Genomic DNA, 7,128 nt, shown 5'->3' with positions numbered 1-7,128 from the left:
AAACCAAAATAACGAGTGAGCGAGTGAGATGCAGCTGATCAACCTTACCATAAGGTAGTGTACGGGAGCTTCGTACCCCCCCGGCCATGTCTGGCCTTAACAAGAAAAAGAAGGGTACCCCCCCACAAAAAAATATAAGAAAAATTAAGATTAAAAAGTTACGGGTACCCTGTGAATTAAAAATGAAAAACCCAAAAATGGGAAAAAATTATTTAAAAAGAATGAAACGAAGATGAATTAAAAAATGTTTTTGAAAATGAAAACCCCAAAAAAGGGTAAACATTATTTAATACGGCGTTGTGTGTGTGAGAGTACATAAAAATGTGTGTAATACAACTATCCGCTGCGGACAGCATCCCTTTCGCAGCTGGCATTCCCCACGGGCGCAAAAAAAGTTGTAATAAAATAATAAAACAGTGAACCTGCCGCAGCGATATGTCCACGCACCTCTCAGAGTGACGTATTCGCGGGCACAAAAAAAACTGTGTATAAAACAAAGGAAGCTTAATCGCGAGCGCAAAAATTGCATTATTAAAAGAAAAGAAAAGGCTTTGACAACAAAAAAATATAATACAAATAATTATTTTAGTCTGAAATAGGAGATAGCACTGGAAAATAATTGGGAACATTTTTTTTTCCAATTCTTTTTTATTGTTGTTTTTGGGTTTAAACTAGGAAAAAAAAGGTGATAATAAAATCAAAATAATAAAATAAAAAAGTGGTGTGTGGCAATCTGCTGGAAAGGCTCACGAATGTGGAATGCATTCAAAAAGGGCTGCACAGTGGATTGTGTGGCAACCGTACCTTAGTAGGCGAAACGCCAGAACGGACAAATACGGACCACCGCGCCTAGTACCCAATAACCGCACCAAGAAAAACTCACACAAGTATTAACGCTCAACGCCCGAAGAAGAAAAAATCTTACAAAACTATACGAATTTTTCACCAATCAAAAACAAAATACTAATAAAAAATTGAATCCCAGAACTCTGTAAGAACACCAAAAGACTGCAAGAAAACGGTCAAAAAACACACACAAATAAAAAAAAAAACCCAAAGAATCTTTGCGAAGCGAAAAGGAAACCAACCAATTTCCCCTGAATAAAAAAATATAAAAAATAGTAAGGAGACAAACTGTTACCCGGTAGGCCATTTACATTAAATTTTTTCACTCTATCCTTTTAAAAATAAAATACACGGCCTGACCAAAGGAAAAATTATTTTTTATTTAGCAAAGATCAGAAAATAAAAAATAGAGTAAATGAAAGAAGTATTGAATCGCCTTGATGCCTCCATGGCAATCTTGACTGCCCAAATGGCAGAGATGAAGAACGAGGCTAAGAAAGTAGGGAATAGGGCCCAGTCTATTGTGGATGACTACGAAGTCATTGAGGAAAGGCCTTTGTATAGGTCCGTTCTCATTCAGATCAGGCAGAAAATTAGGGGTAACGGCGACTTCGCGCTCAACGCGTACAACGTACGGGATGACGACTGGTCGGGAGTCAAACGTATACTAGCTCTACGGTACGCGGATAAACGAGATTTAGGTACGTTAGAGTACGAATTAACTCAAATGACCCAAGGCAACCAAAGTTAGAGAATTTTTACTTACGAGTAAACAATCACTTTTCGCTCATTATGAATCGCATAAGGGGTATGAACTATTCTGTAGAAACCACGAATGCTCTCCTTGCGGGTAAAAGAGACAAGGCATTTAACACATTTATAAGGGGGTTGAGTGGCGACGCTTCTAGGTTGCTTGTTGTACGCAAAGCGTATTCCATTAGCTTAGAGCTGGAAAAAATGCAATCAAGGAACCTTACAGCAAGCGTTCCAACTTTCAGACAAACTCCCAACAGTAATTACCAAAGTTATCAGAATTACCGACCACCAAATTCACAAAGAGTTCCCCCAACCCATAAATTCAGCCGTAGGGTGCAAACTGGCTCTGCGTAGAATTATGCCCAAGGTGGAGACAGCCACGGATCACCCAGGTTTCAGGAGGCCAGATCGGCAATTAAGCACGAGCCTAACCAATCAGGCCAAACCTATAGGGACAGCTTCAACTCGCGCCAGGGAGAGGCAGGTGGCATCAAACAAAGCCCAAGTGCCAACTCCTTTACCTCCTTTACCACATTGCATCGGCACCACCAACGTACCTCCCCCCGACCGAATATCACCAGGAATCGCAAGATTACCTCTATTACAATCGTAATGTCAACCAAAATAATACAGGCAAATTTGGAGACTCATCTCAGGGAGTAGAACCAGATTCTCATGTGGAGGGATTAGGACCCATCAACGAAGAAGGTCAATATTTTATGACCGATGCCTCTCAAGCGTACCATACACAGAATACGAGACCAGGGATGGGGCGAAATTGCAATTCTTGATAGACACCGGCGCTAACAATAATTTTATTAGCCCCAAAAATTCCGCCGGTTCATTCCGCTGGGGGGTAAAATATAAAAATCACGCTCACCCCCGCAGCAATGGGCTGGTAACAGGATATTCCTAAAATTTTCCAACTTTCAATAATCAATAATCGAATCACTTCGATAATAAAGGGGAAATGTGTATTAAACGTTTCAAAAGCTCAAAAATAATTACACAATTACACAATTACCATAACATAAAAAAACATGTCGCAGTTCTCAGAAATATTTGAAGTCGATGAACGCTAAAGTTATTTGGCGCTCAGATTTGGTTGTCGCTTAGCATAAGCCGCTGGTTCCTGGTAAAACATGGATTCTAGGAATTCCTGCTCTACTCGTAGCGCGACGGCATTGCCAGATCTCTTTTAGAGTGGCGTAGTCGTCGAGTGAGGCCCGGTCGCCCAAGAGAGAGAGAGAGAGAACCGGAGAGCAAGAAGTTGCAAGAAGATGAGCTCTGGTATTTGAAGGGTGGTCAGTTTAAATTGGGCTCTTGGCGCGATCGGGACTTACTGCGCAATCGAAATGGCAGACCATGAAAATACTCCTTCTCCGTTATCAGAAGTGGGATCGGCCTTGCCACAGGACAATGAAAGTGTTATAGCTGCATTAGAAGCTCAAAATCGTGCCTTGTTGGAACTTGTGAAATCAATGAACACACCGCGAGTGCCCTTAACGGAAGTTAAACCGAATTCCATATCATTGTGCGGGCGCGGATGCAAGTGCGTGGTGTAATACAGTTGCATTAATATTTGCTGAAAACAATCTACAAGGCAGTGCTCTTGTCATGACACTCAGCAAAGCTATGCAAGGAAGTGCTTCCCAGTGGTTGGCGCAAATTTGTTTCAGCGGCATGACATGGCCGCAATTCCAGGAATTGTTTGTGCAACGATTCGTTGGTATCGAGACCCCGGCAGCGACGTTGATGAACATCTTTAATGGGCGTCCAAATCCAGGAGAGAATTTACCCGAATACGGAAGTCGCCTGGTGACGTCGCTCATGTCAAAATTCAAATCAATTGAATTGGAAGAGCTCATCGTATCCATCGTTTTGACGCATCTTTCAAACTTGGATGCTCGCCTTTTAAAGTCAATGTTTACGGACGCTGTTAAAACCCGCAACGATCTGCAGCAACAATTAAAGGCGTATGCGTATTTAAAACGCAACGAATCCTTTGTAAACGAAGTCGAAAGGAAGAAAATGAAACTACCATCTCTAGTGAAGTGTCATCACTGTGGGCGTCTTGGCCATAAGATTGCGGATTGTTAAAAAAGGCGAACGGACGAGAGACACTGGACCACCTCAACTCCAGGACAACAACAACGCGCAGTCAACAACAGGACCTGCTTTAAATGTGGGGAGTTCGGGCACTATGCTTCGGAATGCCCACGTAATCGACATAATCTCAAGGAAGTCGAGATTAACAAAAGAGTAAACTTGGTGGCCATAGAACCAAAGGGAGTTTTGAAACAATTTGGTGAGTCTATTCCATTTTGTTTTGATTCAGGCGCTGAATGTTCTCTTGTAAAGGAAAGTGTAGCAGCGAAGTTACAAGGAAAGCGTCAGTCTAGCACAGTGGTTTTAAGGGGCATCGGAAACGAACCGGTGTGGAGCACAGTACAGATAATTTGTAATGTTAATATAAACGAACATTTTCTTGAAATATTGTTTCACGTTATTATGGATACTTTTATGAATTTTGATATTCTTATTGGAAGAGATATTTTAAGTCAAGGCTTCGGAGTCGTAATTGAAGCAAATAAATTTGTTATTTATAAGCCTAAAATGATACAAGCACTGTCGTATGAATTAAATCTGAAAAATCGTTTTAATTTTAATAAAGATTTAAGTGAGTTTGATAAAGAAAAATTAAGTGAAATATTAGAAAAATATTCCAAATCATTTATAGTGGGCATTCCACACACACGAGTAACAACAGGGCTGCTCAGCATACGGCCCATTGATCCACATAAGACTGTTCAGCGTCGCCCATATAGACTTAGTGAAGAAGAAAAGGCTAATGTTAGGGAAATGATTAACGAATTATTGTCTGCAAAAGTTATACGTCCTAGTAGTTCCCCTTTTGCTAGTCCGATGATGCTGGTCGAGAAGAAGAACGGTTCAGATCGTTTATGCGTAGACTACAGGGAACTAAACACAAATACGGTGGCGGATAAATACCCGTTACCACTTATAGCTGACCAAATAGCCCGTATGAGGGGAGCTAGTTTCTTTTCTTGCTTAGATATGGCTAGTGGCTTTTATCAAATTCCAGTTCACCCGGACTCGGTCGAACGTACGGCATTTGTAACGCCCGAGGGGCAGTATGAATTTCTCGCCATGCCATTTGGGTTAAAGAACGTGCAACGTGCAAAAATTTAATGCTTTGGGACCATTAGCCCATACCTATGTTATTGTTTATATTGACGACGTTTTGATAGTTGCAGAAACGAAAGTTCAGGCAATGGAAAGATTAGATGAAGTCCTTAAAATTTTAATGGAAGCCGGTTTCTCATTTAACATTAACAAGTGTACATTCCTCACACAGAAAATAAATTACCTAGGGTATGAAGTTAGTGCGGGAAAAATACGACCAAATGGTCGCAAAATAAAAGCACTTGTGGAACCACCACCTCCTCAGACGGTACCTCAGTTAAGACAATTCATAGGATTGGCTTCCTACTTCCGGCAGTTTGTGCCAAAATTTTCAGAGTTATTAAAACCATTATTTCTACAAACTTCTCAAAAATGCAAGGAACTTACATGGAAAGACGAACATGAACAACTAAGACAGAAAATAATAGAAATTTTGACAAGTTCTCCAGTATTGACCATCTTCGATCCCAAACACCCTGTCGAGTTGCATACAGATGCAAGTATGGTTGGTTATGGTGCCATTTTGATGCACCGAATAGATAAAAAGCCGTATGTAATCGAGTATTTTAGTAAATGCACAACTCCAGTCGAGTCCAAATACCATTCTTACGAGTTAGAAACTCTCGCAGTGGTGAACGCCGTTAAACATTTCAGGCATTATTTGCAGGGTCTCGAATTTGTGATTTTTACGGATTGCGATTCATTAAGGGCTAGTCGTTCCAAGACCACATTGACGCCGAGGGTACACCGGTGGTGGGGGTACTTGCAGGCTTTTCAGTTTCGCATTGAATATAGGAAAGAGGAGAGAATGGCTCATGCTGATTTTCTGTCTCGGAATCCTCTACCCGTCCAAAAAGACTCCCAATTAGAAAAGGTAGTCGAGAAGCGCATAAATTTAACCGAGGTCTCCGACAACTGGCTACTCGCCGAACAACAGAGCGATCCAGAAGTTTCTGAAATAATCGAAGAGCTACGTAACGACGAATTAGAGGAATATTTACTAAAAACTTATGAGTTGAGAAAAGGTATGCTTCATCGAAAAATTCAACGCAACGGAAGAACACGCTGTCTGCCCGTAATACCCAGAGCTTACAGATGGGCTGTAATAAACCACGTACACGAAGCTGTAATGCACTTGGGTTGGGAGAAGACATTAGATAAAGTTTATGCGCACTATTGGTTTGCCCACATGTCAAAATATGTTAGGCGTTAGGTAAAGAGCAGGCAGAACTCCATCCGATTCCAAAAATAGATATACCTTGGCATACTCTGCATATCGATATTACAGGGAAATTGAGTGGCAAGAATGACCAAAAAAAGTATGTCATTGTTATTATAGACTCTTATACTAAGTTCGTATATTTGTATCACACTTTGAGTTTAGATACGGAAAACTGTGTGAGAGCAATGAAATCTGTTGCCTCGTTGTTTGGTTTGCCAATGCGTGTGATTGCCGATCAGGGTAGATCTTTTGCCAGTTCCGGATTCCGCGAGTTTTTCTCTTCCCAGAAAATTAACCTTCATTTGATTGCCAACGGCGCCAGCCGAGCTAACGGGCAAGTTGAACGCGTAATGAGTACGCTTAAAAGTATGCTTACAGCGGTCGAAACAAGCCAGCGCTCCTGGCAAGATGCGCTATTAGAAGTTCAGTTAGCTATTAACAGTACGATTAACCGTGTCACCAAAGTAAGTCCTTTGGAATTAATGATCGGCAGGGAAGGAAGGCCATTCGGTTTGTTGCCTATTACAGAAGAAGAGGAGGTAATAGATAGGGACAAAATTAGAGCGCAAGCCAAAGAAAACATTGATCGGAACGCCAATTACGATAAAAAGAGATTTGATAAAAACAAAGCAAAGATTGTAAAGCACCAGGTTGGTGACTATGTTTTGATTAACAATGAAGAGAGAAATCAAACGAAGCTAGATCCTAAATTTAAAGGGCCATTTGAAATTATTGAAGTTTTGGAGGGAGACAGATATAAACTAAAGTTGTTAACTAGTAAACGGCAGTATAAATATGCACACGAACATTTACGGTCTCTACCTGATACGCAAATACTTGCAGAAATAGATGAAGAATTTGATCGTTCGATTGATGAAAATAATTAGCTCCGAATGTCATATGTGTATACGGCTGCACCACGATTCTGTGTGAATGCGTGGCGGGAGCATATGTATGTGTATACGGCTGCACCATGATCCTATGGGGATGCTTGGCGGGAGCGTATGTGTAAATCCTACGAGGATGCTTGGCAAGAACAATTGTGTGAGACTGCACCACGATTCTGTGTGAATGCGTGGCGGGAGTCAGGAGGACGA

The sequence above is a fragment of the Drosophila elegans genome, unplaced genomic scaffold (genome assembly GCF_018152505.1).
Source record: "Drosophila elegans isolate 14027-0461.03 unplaced genomic scaffold, ASM1815250v1 contig_683, whole genome shotgun sequence".
Classification (NCBI taxonomy): domain Eukaryota; kingdom Metazoa; phylum Arthropoda; class Insecta; order Diptera; family Drosophilidae; genus Drosophila; species Drosophila elegans.
This window is presented reverse-complemented; position numbering follows the sequence as displayed.